Genomic DNA, 17,635 nt, shown 5'->3' with positions numbered 1-17,635 from the left:
GGCTGGCTATGCCTCCCTCTGATGCCAGTGTTTCCTCCTAGTCCCAGATATTTATCGGTGGAATGTGGTTGCTTTCAGCTCCCCCGTGGCATCAAGTTGCCGCCCACATTCACACCCAGCCCGTGTTTAGCTCAGGGATTCTATCTGGTGAGGACAGATTTGACAGGCAGCTGTCAGCTCATGTGGCGCACGTTGACCTGGCCGGAGTCCCCAGGCTGCTAGGGTTGAACGGTGTGTCGGTTCAAAGTCTCGAAAAAACATATGGAGGGGATATTCCTGGAGGTTGCCTGGTCTTTGCTAGCAGCACAAAGAGGGCAAAGGGAGGGAGTGTTGTGTGGAGGGCGGATGGGGCAGGTTGGTGGGGAGCCTCAGAGTTGAGGGCCGTCAGGACAGGAAGAACAGTGAGGAAAGCGATGGCTCATGCTGCAGAGGAGGCTAGAGGGTTGTTTTTTTTTAATGCCTTGTTAAACCATTAAACTGTTCTTTCCTCAGATGTTTTCTTGCATTTTTTTTGAAGGTTAGGAACCAATGACCATGCTGCATAAGCAGAAAAACTCTGAACTTACATAGAGGGAATAATGATGTCATCAATAAAATTCAAAAACAGAATCGCCATAGTGGTGCATATTTAATTACAGGCACGCTTCTTGCTGTGCTGTGTGGTAATAACTGCAAGCGAGCCACAGAAACAGGATGGCTGGTGTTACTTTTAATGGGGAAGGGAACTAATATTTATTGAACTCCTCCTATCTGCTGGGCTCCATGCTGGGCGCACTACATAGATCGTCTCCTTTAGTGCGGCGTGCAACAAGGCCTTTCCAGGGCCCCATGAGGGAGGAGAAGGCAGTTACTGCTCTGGATTCTCTTTCCTTGGGCAGGGGTGCATGTTTTCGTGACGGTTTTAGGACCGTTGGCCTCTCTCCAGAGGGTTCCAGAGTTTGGGAGCCCTGGGTGCTGGAAGCACGGCCACACTCAGACCCAGTGAGAACTCAGCGGTCCCCTGACTTCTGACCGACCTCACCTTCACGTCTCACAAAGGGCTGGGAGCTCAAGTGGCAGCCTGTGCTCCAGCCTCCAGATCAGGATTCTGCTTGAATTCAAGGAAGCAGAACCCGGAGCAGCCCCTCGTTTGAGTGTGAGGGAACGTGCGTGGGCAAACCAGGGCAGCCCCCAGCCCCGCTGCCCCGTCCCCCAGGCAGTCACACAGGGCGAGCGAGAGGCGAGTGCTGGGCTTTGAGCCGCGCCCCTCCGCCCTCCCCTTCCCTCGCCCTGCTGAACACGCGCGTCAACAGTCCCAGCACTGCACTCTGTAGACTGTGCCTTTTCTGCATTTTGGGGTGAGGGGATTCTTTGAACGTCATAACAATCTTGACTCTGCTCCCCAGAAAAATATACTGATATTTACACTGGAAGCGAAGACTGCTTGATTTAGAGATACACATAAACTGCTCCAGGAAAACCTCTGGGGGCATGGGGTGGGTGGGTAAGGACAGTCTATCAGCCATTTATTCCTTAGTAGGGTTACTTTCCCATCACTTCATGGGAAATAGATGGGGAAACAGTGGAAACAGTGTCAGACTTTATTTTGGGGGGCTCCAAAATCACTGCAGATGGTAACTGCAGCCATGAAATTAAAAGATGCTTACTCCTTGGAAGAAAAGTTATGACCAAACTAGATAGCATATTGGAAAGCAGAGACATTACTTTGCCAACAAAGATCCGTCTAGTCAAGGCCATGGTTTTTCCAGTGATCATGTATGGATGTGAGAGTTGGACTGTGAAGAAAGCTGAGTGCCGAAGAATTGATGCTTTTGAACTGTGGTGTTGGAGAAGACTCTTGAGAGTCCCTTGGACTGCAAGGAGAGCCAAACAGTCCATTTTAAAGGAGATCAGCCCTGGGTGTTCCTTGGAAGGAATGATGCTAAAGCTGAAAATCCAATGCTTTGACCACCTCATGCAAAGAGTTGACTCATTGGAAAAGACTCTGATGCTGGGAGGGATTGGGGGCAGGAGGAGAAGGGGATGACAGAGGATGAGATGGCTGGATGGCATCACTGACTCGATGGACGTGAGTCTGAGTGAACTCCGGGAGATGGCGATGGACAGGGAGGCCTGGCGTGCTGCGATTCATGAGGTCGCAAAGAGTCGGACACGACTGAGTGACTGAACTGAACTGAACTAAGGGTTGTCTTGTTCTTTTGATTACCTGAGCTGTGCTTAAGGTGGCAGGGGCTGATGAGAGAAGACGGGCGGGCGGTAGCGTAAGAGATCGTTTTGGAGTAGGAGACCTTGGGAGGCCGGGGGGTCTGGGGGGTCACAGTGAAGGCCTTGGCGTGTGCTCAGGTGTGTGGTCTCCCAGTGTGGTCCATGGACAGCACATGGGCATCACACAGAGGCTTGCTGGAAATGCAGGAGTGCAGAGCCCACCCCCGATGGACTGAGTCAGAACCTGCGTTTTAACAAGCTCTCTCTGTCAAGTTTGAGGAGCGTGGGTGTAAACTGAGGACCCAAGGAGAGGAGCTGGGACTGAGCTCAGAGGAAGGCAAGGACAGGAGAGTGGTGCTGAGGATGCCCGTGAAGGTGCCTCTGAGTGCCCACGAGGGCCAGGAAAGGAGCCCAGACAGGAGGGGTGAAGAGAGGAAAGGGCGTGGAAGGGGTCCTCTGGGGAGGTGGGAAAGCTGTAAGTCTGGGAAGAGTAGGATGTATTTAAACACAGGCTCAGAATTGCAGCGAAAATGAGTTGTTTACTACAATATGTTGGGGTTTCCCAGGTGGAGCCAGTGGTAAAGAATCTGCTCACCAATGCAGGAGACACAGGAAGACATGGATTTGATTTCTGGGTCAGGAAGATCCCTGGAGAAGGAAATGGCAGCCCAGTATTCTTGCCTGGGAATTCCCATGGGCAGAGGAGTCTGGTGGGCTACAGTCCATGGTGCTGCAGAGAGTCTGATGTGACTGAGCACAGCCTACAATTACGTTAAGTCATGAACGGTACATAACTTGGTGTGAACTATGTTTTCTAAACATTCAGCTGGTATCAAAGAATTGTCATGCTACATTACTTATGATATTTATGGAGTGCATTAGGCAGGCTTCCATCTCTTCCCTTGGATGAATCTTTTGAACTTGTAATTTTGTTTTCTTGAAGCATAAGCCACTCAAGATGGGTTACTTGAAAGTCTCAAGGATCTTGAGTTATTAGTTCCTGTTATTAGCAGCTATCATTGACATGCCTTAGATGCCCTCTACTCTGTTCCAAGAGAACCTTTATCAAATACTTGTTGGACACATTACATTAGTAACTGTTGCTTGATCTCTAACTTCCTTTGTTTTGTGAGGGAGGCAAGTAAAAATAAATTATAATCTCTGGATCAGAAAGAGAATAACACTGTCATCTTGGTAAAGTCACAGGTTATATTCGGTGCTGATAAAATGCTAGATACGTGTTAAGGGTTGAATTGTATGCACTCCAAAAAGATATGCTGAATACCTAGCTTCTGGTATCTGTGAATATGGCCTTATTTGGAAATAGAGCCTTTGCAGGTATAATGGAGTTATGGTCAGGCCATGAGGGTGGGCCCTGATCCATCGTGACTGATGTCCTCCTTAGAAGATGGAAGACAGACCCCCAGAGGGAGGGTGGTTACGAGGAGACAGAGGGTTGAGTGATGCTGCCTCAAGGTCGGGGAACCCCCGGGGCCCTCCAACGCTGAAAGGCAAGGAAGGAGCCTCCCCTAGTGGCTTGGAGAGATCACGGTCCTGCCAAAACCCTGACCCTGGACTTAACAGCCTCCAGAACCATGAGGCAGTTTCTGTTGTTCAAAGCCACCTGGTTTATGGTGCTCTGTAATGGAAGCCTAGGGAACTAATATACCATGCTTGGCCATTTTTCTACAGTCAGTCATCATTTTGATCCAATTTTGAATTCATTAGTTTTGTATACTCCTGTTTGAGATGGAGTGCTCATTAAAGAAACTAAAACATTCTCTGCATTAATACTAAATTTGAATCCTCTACTTGAATAGGCTGCAGGTGTAGTTTTTATGTAATCTAGATATGCAGTGGTTCAAGTTTATCTTTCATAAAATGCCAACATTGCTTTTATGTTATTTTAGTAAAAAATATAAATAAAGATGCCGTCCAGTTCATGAGTACTGTGTGTGTGTGTGTGTATACACGCGCGTGCGCGTGCGTGCTCAGTTGCTTCAGCCAGGGTCTGACTCTCTGTGACCCCATGGACTGTCACCCGCCAGGCTCCATGGGATTTCCCAGGCAAGAATACTGAAGTTGGTTGCCATTCCCTTCTCCAGGGGGATCTTCCTGACCCGGGGGTCAACCCCCCATCTTCCTGCGTCTCCTGCATTGCAGGAGGATTCTTCACCCACTGAGCAACCTGAGAAGCCCTTAGCACTGACTCCTAAATAAGATTCTGATTCAAAAATACTGAAAGATATGTTTAATCCTAAATTGGTAAATTATTAAAAATTAAATGAAAAGAAAAGCACTTAAGCAGTGTTTGACATTAGTAGCTACTGATGTCTAGGATATCTAACCTTGGAGAAAAAAAGTAGCAAAAACATAAGGAAAACACAATTGGCTAAGGAAAAAGGAAACTCCAAAACAGCTTATGTAATAGATATGCCATATGGTCAAGGGATGTCAAAAATCTCAGATTTGTTTTGAGACCAGAGTCAGCCTGATCCTGAAAATTACCTTTGAGAAAGGAAGGTCGAGTTGTGGGCCCTTCCCTGGATGGCTTTCCTGAGCGGGGAGCCCGGGAATGCACTAAAGTGCACCGACGATCCTATTCTGAGACACCCTGAGCTGGGTTCGTGCGGCCTCTGCGGTGCTGGCTGATCACTTGTGTTGCGGCTTCCCCTGTACTGTGTGAGGTTTCTGTGACTGGCTCCTCCACTTAAATTAGATCCTACTGCACCTCTCCCTTTTTGTCATTTGCCTAAATCTGTTGTTTTGAACTCAGTGCCAGGAAGACTGGTTACAAATGTACCCAGAGGAACCTCAGACATGCCTCTGAGAGGTGACTGTCATTGCAGAATACCATCAAGGTCACTTGTATTTATTTTTTTCCTAAACAGTTTCTTGACTTTAAAATGCCTTTGGAATTTCCAGCTCAAAATTCTAATTCCTTTCAGTGAGCTCAGTCTTATGCAAAACTTGCTTCCCGCCTGCCAAATTGAAAGCATCTGGATGGAATACTGAATTTAGGTCATTTTTTTCCCCCAATGTGTCCTCCTTTAGAAGAAAGGAAATCAAATCCAATAACATCACAAGAGAAGAGGGTAAAATATTTCCAACAAGAGGTTCTTGTTTCAACAGTTGTTTGCACTGAAGTGTGTGACACTCTCTTCCCTATCTCTGCCTCTCCTACAACCAGATCTCAATGGTTGATTTGGATTTTTAAAGGCTTCCCTGAGAGCTCAGTTGGTAAAGAATCTGCCTGCAATGCAGTTCGATTTCTGGGTCAGGAAGATATCCTGGAGAAGGAATGGGCTACGCATTCCAGTATCCTTGGGCCTCCCTTGTGGCTCAGCTGGTAAAGAATCTGCCTGCAATGTGGGAGACATGGGTTCAATCCCTGGTTTGGGAAGAAGCCCTGGAGAAGGGAAAGGCTACCCACTCCAGTAGACTGGCCTGGAGAATTCCATAGACTATACAGTCCATGGGGTTGCAAAGAGTCAGACACAACTGAGCGAGTTCACTTTCACAGTCTTTTAGTTTCCATTATCTAGTCTATAGTACCATTCTCTGCTAAGGGGATCAACTAGAGTATTTCAGTTCCTGAGGTTAATCAAGGCAGATTTTCCATCTTCCCAGTGGAGGCTCTGGGCGAAGTACAGACAGGGCTTCTTCGACTTGAAAGTGCATAGGAATCCTCTGAGGGTCTTGTTAACGTGCAGATTTTATTAGATCAGCCTGGGGTGGGGCTTGAGCTTTTGCATTTCTAAAACACTCCTAGGTGGTATAAGAGCTGCTAGTTCGTAAAAGACATCTAGAGGGGCACTGCGTGGCCCGCTTTGGGAGTATCCAGCTTCAGGTTCACCTTCTTCCCTTAGTCTCTCTCTTGTTGTCACCTGGCTATTTCTGGGCTTGATACATTGAGGACATATAGGATTTACACTGAGTAATGTCTCCCACATTGTAGGACTTTCCAGGTGGCGCTCTCAGATCAGTTCAGGTCAGTCATTCAGTTGTGTCCGACTCTTTGTGACCCCATGGAATGCAGCACACTAGGCCTCCCTGTCTGTCACCAGCTCCCAGAGTTTACTCAAACTCATGTCCATTAAGTTGGTGATGCCATCCAACCATCTCATCCTCTGTCATGCCCTTCTCCTCCCACCTTCAATCTTTCCCAGCATCAGAGTCTTTTCTAATGAGTCAGCTCTTTACATCAGGTGGCCAAAGTATTGGAGTTTCAGCTTCAGCATCAGTCCTTCCAATGAATATTCAGGACTGATTCCTTTAGGATGGGCTGGTTGGATCTCCTTGCAATCCAAGGGACTCTCAAGAGTCTTCTCCAATACCACAGTTCAAAAGCATCAATTCTTCGGCACTCAGCTTTCTTTATAGTCCAACTCTCACATCCATACATGACCACTGGAAAAACCATAGCCTTGACTAGACGGACCTTTGTTGGCAAAGTAATGTCTCTGCTTTTTAATATGCTGTCTAGGTTGGTCATAACTTTTCTTCCAAGGAGTAAGCATCTTTTAATTTCATGGCTGCAGTCACCATCTGCAGTGATTTTGGAGCCCCCAAAATAGTCTCTCACTGTTTCCACTGTTTCCCCATCTATTTCCCATGAAGTGATGGGACCAGATGCCATGATCTTCCTTTTCTGAATGTTGAGCTTTAAGCCAACTTTTTCGCTCTCCTCTTTCACTTTCATCAAGAGGCTCTTTAGTTCATCTTCGCTTTCTGCCATAAGGGTGGTGTCACCTGCATATCTGAAGTTATTGATATTTCCCTCGGCAATCTTGATTCCAGCTTGTGCTTCATCCAGCCCAGCGTTTCTCATGATGTACTCTGCATCTAGGTTAAATAAGCAGGGTGACAATATACAGCCTTGATGTACTCCTTTCCCAATTTGGAACCAGTCTGTTGTCCCATGTTCAGTTCTAACTGTTGCTCCTTGACCTGCATACAGATTTCTCAGGAGGCAGGTCAGGTGGTCTGGTATCCCCATCTCTTGAAAAATTTTTCAGTTTGTTGTGATCGGCACAGTCAAAGGCTTTGGCATAGTCAATAAAGCAGCTGGCGCTAATGGTAAAGAATTTGCCTGCCAATGCAGGAGACATTAGAGACATGGGTTCGATCCCTGGACTGGGAACATTCCCTGGAGGAGGGCATGGCAGCAACCCACTTCAGTGTTCTTGCCTGCAGAATCCCACGGACATATGAGCGTGGCGGGCTACAGTCCATAGGGTCGCAAAGAGTCAGAAACGACTGATGTGACTTAGTACAAGTAGAATGTCTCCCACACATGGAAGTAATCTCACCATGTCCCTTTTTCTATATTCCTGTTCTTTCCCCACTAAATACTCTGAGAGTTCAAAAATCAGTGCACACAGTAGCTTGCTATTACAGAGAAACCATTTTTAACTGAGTAGAGAGAGGGAAAACAAGGAAAGATTTGTATCTACATTTATCGAACCTATCTTGCATCATCAAAGAATTCAGAATTTAATTTTACCAGAGGTGATAGTTTCTTTAGTATTTACTTAGCATTAACGTAAGTAATAGTCAGAATGATAGCAGATTGAAGCATATTTAATTTTTAGCTTTCCAAGTGCTCTAAATAAAGGAGATTGTAATAATATGACCCAAGCTATTATATCCCCAGTGGCACTTAAGACTGATAGATATAATGTTCCACTTAGGAGCTATCATGGTACAATTAACTGGATGGTATTAAAAAGAAGTTTCTTAAAACAGTTAAAGTTGTAAAGCTATTTAGAAAATAGATCTGTGCTTCTCAAGTAAATACACACGAGGACTGCAGTCATTTTAGTGGATAATACAAGAAATCAACAAGCCCAATTCTAGTTTCCCATGGATGAGATTTAAACAGCAAATCTATGCTACTTTAGGCAATTAACATAAAGTATACTTAAATTCGGAAGATTTACTCTGTCATCACCTTCCCACACAACAAACACAAATCCCAGGCTCATTTGCCTTCATTAATTCACACGGCATTGCTGACTTCTGCTCTCAGCTGCTTAAGCACAGCCTACCTTCAAGTTATGTTCCTGCATCCGGGCTCTTTAGCTTCTGTTCAGATCCTGGAGGAATCACAGGGCACGCACATTATGAGCCTTGCAGCCTGATTCTCGAACCCTGAGGTAGGCTCTACTGGTGTACGCAAAATCGAAGAGGTTTGTGGAGAACAATTTCTCGCCTATCGTCTGGCAGAGCTCAGACTCAGCTGCCTGGCTCTGGAAAGGAGAGGGATATGACGGGCCTCGTGTGAGAAGAGATGCTTTCCGAGATGTCTCTTGGACAGGCTATCTTCCTGGCTCCCCTTCCCAAATATTACAGGAATGGGGCTAATAAATTGTGATTCAGGGCTATATAAACCATGAACAATTTCAGATACTATGGCATCTTTCTATTTTTTGGAAATGGGTATTTAGTTGTGTTGTTTTAGTCGCTAAGTCGTGTCTGACTCTTTTGTGAACCCATGGACCACCAGGCTCTTCTGTCCATGGGATTTCCCAGGCAAGAGTATTGCAGTGAGTTGCCATTTCCTTCTGCAGGGAATCTTCCTTACCCAGGGATTGGACTCGTGTCTCCTGAATTGGCCAGTGGATTCTTTACCAAATGTGCCACTATTCTCTTTAAGCAAGGAAAATCCTATTCTAAGAGTGAATATTGGTTCAACATCGTAAACATTAACAGTAAACTAAAAGGATGGAGGCCCATGAAGGTTATAGAGGAGAGAAGGCACAGATGGAGAGGGTCTCATACCAAGAATAAGGCAGACAGAAGGGAGGAGAAATAGTCACGGAGAGACGATGAGAAGATGCAGAGAGAGAGGAAATAGCAGAGCAGAAAGACATACTGCCATGTTTAAACACTTGTGATGAGCTCCGTGTGTGTCTTCTTCAAGTGTTTGAAGGAAATTTAGTTCCTTCGCTTGTAAAAGGAGTCAGTTCAGGATCCAGGCTGTCCACTGGAGAATCTGCATTTGAGAAGGAGATACATCGCACAGAAGAGGGGCAGCAGCAGTGTGAGGCTGACCAGGAAATGCAGGTGGACAGTGTGGCCATGTTGGCTCCAGGCCTGTCTGGATAGGAAATGGGGAGGGCCGAGAGGCTGGAGAATCAGCTTCCTGTGTTTCCACAGTGTCTGATTCCAGAATGCACTTAATTCCCACACAAACAGCTAGGTCTTGTCATATGTCTACCAAACCATGTGGAGATCACAGAAAACCTAGGCCAGGTCATGTTTTGTATTTGGTGGCCTCAAAGAAGGAAAGAAAAATTTTGTGTGTGTTACTTACCATCAACTGTGCTAAAATTTATTATCTGGCAACCTCTTGGATCCCATTACTATCTAGGAGCAAATAAGAGGAATGGGCTACTCAAAGTATAGCCTGGAGGACTGAGGCTGGTAACTGACTGTGGAATGGGACCACTCCGATCTGTAAATGTACAGAGTGGTAGTGTCATAGGAGACCATTTGGCTTGGACAGGAAAGGTCTCCTGCAATGCAGATGACCTAGGTTTGATCCCTGGGTCGGGAAGATCTCCGCGAGAAGGGAATGGCTACCCACTCCAGTATGCTTGCCTGGAGAATTCCATGGACAGAGGGGCCTGGCAGGTGACAGTCCATCAGGTCGCAAAGAGTCAGACAAGACTGAGCTACTAATACTTCCAGTTTCAGGGGAAATTTTTAGTGAAGCTGGGTGCAGAATTTAAACTTACATGCCTCTCTTAAAACATTTTCAGTAACTTATTAAAAATTCTTTGTAAAACAGAGGCTCATCATGGAGATTAAGTTACAATTTATATAACGAATATTAACTTGAGATAAAATTAAAGGATCATTTTTTTCAATGCCCTTTAGCACAGAAGTGTAAAGCATTTGTTTTTCATGGTAACCTATAGTTTTTTTGTTTGCTTGTCTAACTCATGTTCTCATAATATCTTCACATTCCCACATTTGGCAAATAATTGTATACTTGGGGACTCTCTTGGAAGAAATAAAATGTTGTAAAAAATATTATTAAGAGAATAATATGAACTTACAGTGGTTTTATAATTAGCCATATTGAAGAAACCCAAAATATGGAATAAATTACTCAAAAACGATGTCATCTTAAGATGATTTAATTATGCACATTCACATTTAAAAAGTAGAGTTGACCTCCTTTCCAAAAAATAATTTCATTAATGGCTCCAGAATCTTTATCTTACAAACTGTCCTATTAAAACTTTTACCCATCAATCATACTTTTTAATTAACTAAACTGCAGACTTTATTTAGATTTCTCCAATTTTTTCATTAATGTCCGTTTTCTATTCTAGGATTCAATCCAAGATCCCACACTGCCTTTAATTGCCATGTCTCTTTAGACGCCTTCAGTCTGTGTCATTTTCCAGAGCCTTAGTCTTTTGCGATATTGAACAAAATGATCTAGCCATCATTCTTGTTGGAAATGGTTTGCAATTATTCTTTTTAGCTTGGTTTCTGGTGGAAGAGTTTTAGGATAATTCTAAGTGGTGGTAAAATATCTGTGGTAAATAAAAATTTTTAAAAAAGATATAAAAAATCCCATATAGAAAGTGCATAAAAACAATAATATGACATACATCGAGTTATGAAGACTAAGAATGTATAGGGCAAATATGAAGAAAATGATAAGATTCTAACAATGAATATAAAGAGCTGAATGAAAGAGGACGTATCACTGGAATCCTATTGGGTGGGAGTTTGAAAAATTATTTTATCTGGAGTAGCTGGGTGGTGTGGGAGAAGAGGAGTGCTCTTTGCCCTTCTAGATATTAAATGTGTTTTAAAACTATAATAATTCAATCGTTCTGGTACTAAGGACATAAGGTACTAAGGACTAAGGACAAAAAGGTCAATGAAACAGAACACAAATTTCAGAAATAGCCAACTGCACAGAGGAACTTAGAAGAGAAAACAACACATGTATTTCAATTTCTATAAAGAGAATGCTCCTCAAAACATAAAACCTAAGCAGTAATGTGCCATTAAATGCTTCTCAACTAGGTCCCTGAAAAACTGCATGCAAATTCACATATGTGCACAGATATTATTCATTTTTTACTAAAATAGAGGATACCTAGCATACAACTTAAATATAAAAATACACAATAGTCTTTACTGTCAATAAATGTTATTAATGTAATCAATTTTTTGTAATGTAATTTTTCAGAATGCTTTTTTTGATTTTTTTCTAACTTTGAACTTAGTCAATATTCAGCCATGATTTTTTGACACATGGAGTTGCATCTCAGTCTGCTCTTTTCCCAATAAATAAATTATTAAATCCGATATGTGGCTTGTTAAACTTCTTTTCATCCCCTTCTCATTAATTAACTGAACTCAGTTTCAGAACTAAATCAAGCCCTGATTTGTAGCACTAGCTGATTTCCGTGGTGTAAATACTCCCTTCACAACCAATTTTAAGCTACCAGTGACGTCACTGAATGTGGAGCTGGCAAAAGATGTGGAATATCGCACTGCTGTGTCCACCATCTGCACGAGGCAGTCATGACTGATTTCCAGAGTGGAGATGACAGGAGCACCCAGTAAAGTAACTAGTATTTACTGATTTTGTTTTAAATATAATTTAATCATAAGTTTATGCAATTTTTAAATAACAGCTACATTTTATGTTTGATCCTCAAAATTCCTGAAAATCTGACAATTGGCTTTCAGAAGTTGCTGAGCTCTTAACCCTACAGATCACTGTTTCGAAGACAGGACCACAAAGTAAAACATTGGAAACTTTCTAAAATATTTAGACTGTAAAGAAAGTTAAAAAATAAGATGAAAAATCAGAAAATGGATTAATTACTTCTCTGGTGGGCAATTTAGCAATATATATCAAAATATAAGATTTACCATTTCTTTGATCAAACCACTCCACTTTTCCTTCATCCATTAATTCCTCATATTTATTGAGCACCTATTATGTTGCAGGAATGTCTAAGAATTAATTTTACAAGCATATAAAGACCTATAAGATAGGAGAGTTGCCTCAATATTTTATAGTAACAAAGCATTAATAAAATATAAATGTTCATCAATAAGGGATTTGTTAAGTAAATGATGGTTCATTGATATGATTGTAACCATTAAGAATGAAGATATAGATCAATGTTCATTGTACTGGAAATATGTCCATTGTGCATTTAAAAGCAAAAATCAGCGAGCTTTAAAAGTGTATACGGTATGATTCCATTTTGTAAAGAATAGTTATATCTCTATGCATGCACATACAGGGACTTCCCTGTAGCTCATATAGTAAAGAATCTGCCTGCAATGCATGAGGCTTGGGTTCGATCCCTGGGTCAGGAAGGTCTCCTGGAGAAGAAAATGGCAACCCGCTCCAGTATTCTTGCCTGGAGAATCCCATGGACAGAGAAGCCTGGCGGGCTACAGCCTGTGGGGTCGCAGTCAGACGTGACTGAGCAACTAACAGTACTACCACCACACATGGACAGATACATGCAGAGAAAGTCGGGAAGGATTGGCACAAGCTGTTAGTAGAGGCACACTCTTCTCTTCTGAATAAACAGTTTTATAATGAACACATATTACCTCTTAAAAATAACACTGAAACTCTTTCCACTAGAAATTATTGTGATAAATATGTCCATCATAGATGAATCATGTTCTAGAGAAAGGACTTTAGATTTTGGACTAAAAGCTTGTTTGGAGTTCACAGTACCATTTTCTCTAGTTGAGTATCTATTTGAAAACCCCCATAATAAATAGTAGAGTTAAAAAAGAGGTTTGAATTTCAGTTTCACTTTGCTTTAGCTATGTGGCCTTGACTGAGATAACTGTCTGCTCTGAGCCTCACTGTTCTTTCTGTGGCAGGATGGACTGCATTCTTTATTCATTGGTGAGTTTGAGTCAATTACTTAAACGTTCTGTTGTTTGGTTTCTCTACTTGGGGAGTGTGGTAACAGTGGAAACGGTGGTAATAGTTGTACCTATTTCACAGAATCATTGTGTTAAACGAATTAAAATTCATGCCTGTCATTGAACAAATTCTGATTATTTTCACTATCTGCAAAACGGGTTGATGGTGATAACAATGATGCTAAAACACACCTGGAAGATTTGTTAAATATTTAATATTTAGGCCAAGTGCTAGTTGCATCTACATTAAAACACAGCCCGAGTAAGATTTCTTCAAGAGAATAGCCAATGTAATTTATTTATCTCATGTTACATCTCAAAATTAGATAACAGGACGTTGAATGCAAACTGTGGATTTTGACTCATTGAATAAAATACCCTTTCTCTGTTCAATTATCCAATATACTATTTAAAAATCTGGACTGTCATATTTAACAGCACAAATATTTCTATATAATTTTATTTTGAGAAATCTCTATTGGATCATCATAATTCTTTATTATTCCATTAACTCAAAACAATTTGTGCTGCCTCACTTGATATTCTCTGTAAATGGAGTCGATGCAATTATGCTATTTTAAATAATTTAAAGTGCCACATTCCCTGCTGCCCATCCATTTGTATATATATTATTCTGTGAGCATGCCTACTGGATGCCAAGACACAGACTAGTCCTTCAGTACGGAGCCATTAACCACGTGAGGATCAGAAACGATGTATATATTAATGATGTATTTTAATTTAACACATGAGAGCAAGAGAAGGCTGAGTGACACATCATATTTAGCTACAAAGAAGGGAAGAACTCATTGCTTAGGAGTGTTCGAGTCACAGGTGAATAGCAAAAGGTTTTTATTCCCTCCCTGACAGAATAAATTTATCTCCTTAAAAGTCACCTTTATGCTTTCTACTCATCATCAGGAAGGCTGCATTCTGTATTTCAATTTTATGTGGACAAGACATTAATTTTAAGTGAAAGACATTGTTCTGTGCTGGAATTAAATGAGGTCGTTATTGGTTTGAGTGCTAAAGATGTGTCTGTGGCGGGGGCGGTGGGGGGTGGTTCAGGCTCATGTTTGGCTTTAATGAGAAAAGTGCTATGTGAATATGGTCCTCTTGACTTTTTTGGCAGTGAAAGCAGAGTCTAAATGGGGCCATATAGTTGAAAGCTATCAGTAGCCTTCCTAAGTACCTGGAGTCAGAGTATACATCTGCTATCAGATAGGGGATGTATGCAAGAATAGATGGGTCCTTTCTCAGTGGAGAGATGGATATGGCCACTTATAATTGATTTTAGATAGAGGAGCTCGGAGAGCATTAACTTGTGCTATTGAGAAAGGAACTTCAGAGGTCATCTAGTTTAAACCAAAGTTGAATCCTTTCAAGAATCATGTCTCTCCATTTCTTAAACACTCCCAGAAAGAGATTTCGCCACTCCTCTCAATACATAAATGTCATCAAATTGGCAGGAAAGAGAGAAAGCTGGTGATTAGAACAGGATGAATATTTAAAACCACCTTAACGCGTTCTATATCTGAGAGAAAATAAATGAGGTTTTGTTCAAATAAGGCCAAGAAGACCAATTCAGCTCTATTTGGGGCAAGTTCAGGTGATTGTGGAGGAGCACAAGCTAATTATAATTAAATAGTGCCTCGCTCTCCTTCCTGCTAGACCCACACTTCCTGAAAGGCAGCTTGATAGCGTTTTCACTTTCTCACTTCCCATTCACTCTGCAGCCCAGTGGTTGCTGACTTTTGGTTCTCTAATCAATTGAAATGGTTTTTGAAACTCACCCAAGGTGTTCTTTCCCAGTGTACGGACACTTCACAGGCTTCTGTTATTTGACCTCTCTGCTGTATTTGAGAGAGGAGGAAGGTTCTTACAAGTATTCTGAAATACGCAGTTTCCCGTTATTCTGTTAAATAGTGTGATGGGGTGAGGGCTGGTCTTTCTAAAGCTTCCTTGCTAAAACAAGGGAGGTTGATTGGTCCTAATCACTAGTCTTTTCGTTTTGCTTTTGATATTTAACTAGCATTAAGTCAAGCACTGAGTAGTTTTACAAATGTTGTCTGATTTAATGCCCCCAAATATCAATAGAAGGGAGGTAGCATTAAAGAGTCAGACATGACTGAGCATAAGCACGCACATCAGCATCACCTTCATTTTACAGAAAAGAAGATTGAAGTTCATAGTGGTGAGCTACTTGACTGGAGTTATGTAGCTTCTTGGGGCTTCCCAGGTGAAGCTAGTGGTACAGAACCCGCCTACCGATGCAAGAGATGCAGGAGACATGGGTTCAATCCCTGGGTCAGGAAGATCCCCTGGAGGAGAGCATGCCAACTTACTCCAGTAATCTTGCCTGGAGAATGCCATGGGCAGAGGAGACTGGCTGGCTAAGGTCCGTAGGATTGCAAAGAGTTGGACAACTGTTGCTTCAGTCGAAGCAACTTAGCCTGCATTAGTGTGCGTGTAGCTCTTTAAGTGGTGGTGCTTGGATTTAAACTAGCCTTGAGCCCTTGTCCAGTATAGCATAGCAGAGGACAGCTGAGAGGAGCAGAAATCAGCTGCTCAGGGCATATGTCGCAGTGGCAGGAGTGAAATCTAAGTGCAGGTCATCGTCATCGTTGTTCTTTAGTCATTAAGTCCTGTCCAACTCTTTTGTGAGTCCATGGACATAGCCCACCAGACTCATCTGTCCATGTGATTTTCCAGCAGGAATACTGGAGTGGGTTGCCATTTCCTTCTCCAGGGGACCTTCCCAACCCAAGGACTGAACATGAGCCTCATGCATTGGTAGATGGATTCTTTACCAGTGAGCCACTCCGTTCAGCTGTTTAGTCCCTCAGTCACGTCTGACTCTTTGCGACCCCGTGGACTGAAGCATGTCACGCTACCCTGTCCATCACCAACTCTCAGAGCTTGCTCAAACTCATGTCCATTGAGTCGGTGATACCATCCAACCATCTCATCCTCTCTCATTCCCTTCTCCTCCTGCCTTCAATCTTTCCCAGCATTAGGGTCTTTTCCAACGAGTCAGTTTCTTTGCATCAGGTTGCCAAAGTATTGGAGTTTCAGCTTCAGCTCTTCCAAGAATATTCAGGACTGTCTTCCTTTAGGATTTATTGGTTTGATCTCCTTGCAGTCTAAGGGACTGAGCCACTAGGAAGTCCATAAGCACAAGTGGTAGAATGTTACTAGGCTGAACACATAGGGACTGAAAAAGCGTGTACCTGAGTCAATAAAATGGCTTCAGACTGACTGCCTAGGAGAGCAGAGAACAGTAAACTGAAGTCATGATGTGAACTTAGATCTAAACTTCTCATCCCAAAGAGAATTTTGGATTTAACTTGTCACACTCATAATGACTAATTAATTGTCTCTTCACCTCATAGATCACGGATTTTGCTTTTTTTTTTTTTAAGATATTTGAAATACAACTTTGATTCTAAATGAAAAGGAATGGGAATAACAGGAACAAGATTGCACCTCTCAATATTGTCATGTGACCATAGATAGCAGTCTTCTATTTGAAACTCAAGGAGGAAACAACTGTGTTTCAAAACACCTAAATATGCAGGTCCAAACACTGAAGTTTTTTTAAACTGCCACATTCACTCCAACGCCCGTCTGTTTCCTTCAGCATCCAAAGATTAAGCACATGTTCTGCTTAGCTATATAATAAAGTGGCAAACACGCTGCACCGCTGACATCACAGGACAGTTGACTATAAAACTAGACTTCTGACGCTGGGCCCCAGCCTCACTTTCTCACAGGTCATCATCTTCATCCGGGAGAGCAGTTGTCTGAGCAACCTCTAAATCGTGCTCAAACTGTGCTGCCAAGGCTGGGTCCATGCCCACGTCTGGCAGGGCAAGGGCAGGCATGGCGACAAACTCCAAGTTAGGGGCTCAATCAGTTTTCTAGCAAGCCAGAGGAAGGGCTTTTCAAAGTTATAGTTACTTTTGGCAGAAATGTCATAGTACTGAAGATTCTTCTTTCGGTGGAAGGCAATTGACTTTACCTTAACCTTTCTGTGCTTAACATCCACTTTATTGCCATACAGCACAACTGAGATATTCTCACACACTCGTATCAGATCTCTATGCCAGTTGGGTACATTCTTGTAAGTAACTCTCGATGTTACGTCAAACATTATAAGGGCACACTGAGCTTGTATATAATAGCCATCTCTCAGTCCACCAAATTTCTCCTGACCAGCTGTATCCCACACACTGAACTTAATCTGTCCTCAGTTGGTATGGAACACAAGAGGATGGACCTCAACACCCAAGGTAGCTACATACTTCTTCTCAAATTCACCAGTCAGATGACGCTTCACGAATGTAGTTTTTCCAATACCACCATCACCAACCAATACAAGTTTGAACTGAACTTGGGGTTCTCCTTGGGCAGCCATTGCGATGTTACTGGCAGAAGCATCTCCACGCCCGTCTGACTGAAGGCTGGAAAGATGGCGGAAGTGCAATTCAAA

General features: G+C 42.7%; 1 protein-coding gene and 1 pseudogene across 1 annotated transcript in view; both read right to left on the bottom strand.

Moving 5' to 3' along the window:
• Positions 1 to 17,635, bottom strand: part of CDH20 (cadherin 20) — a 216,137-nt gene that overhangs the window by 75,845 nt on the left and 122,657 nt on the right. The window lies entirely within an intron of this gene.
• LOC132658487 (GTP-binding nuclear protein Ran-like) lies at positions 12,412 to 17,505 on the bottom strand (annotated as a pseudogene).

Source organism: Ovis aries, chromosome 23, assembly GCF_016772045.2.
Source record: "Ovis aries strain OAR_USU_Benz2616 breed Rambouillet chromosome 23, ARS-UI_Ramb_v3.0, whole genome shotgun sequence".
Classification (NCBI taxonomy): domain Eukaryota; kingdom Metazoa; phylum Chordata; class Mammalia; order Artiodactyla; family Bovidae; genus Ovis; species Ovis aries.
This window is presented reverse-complemented; position numbering and strand designations above follow the sequence as displayed.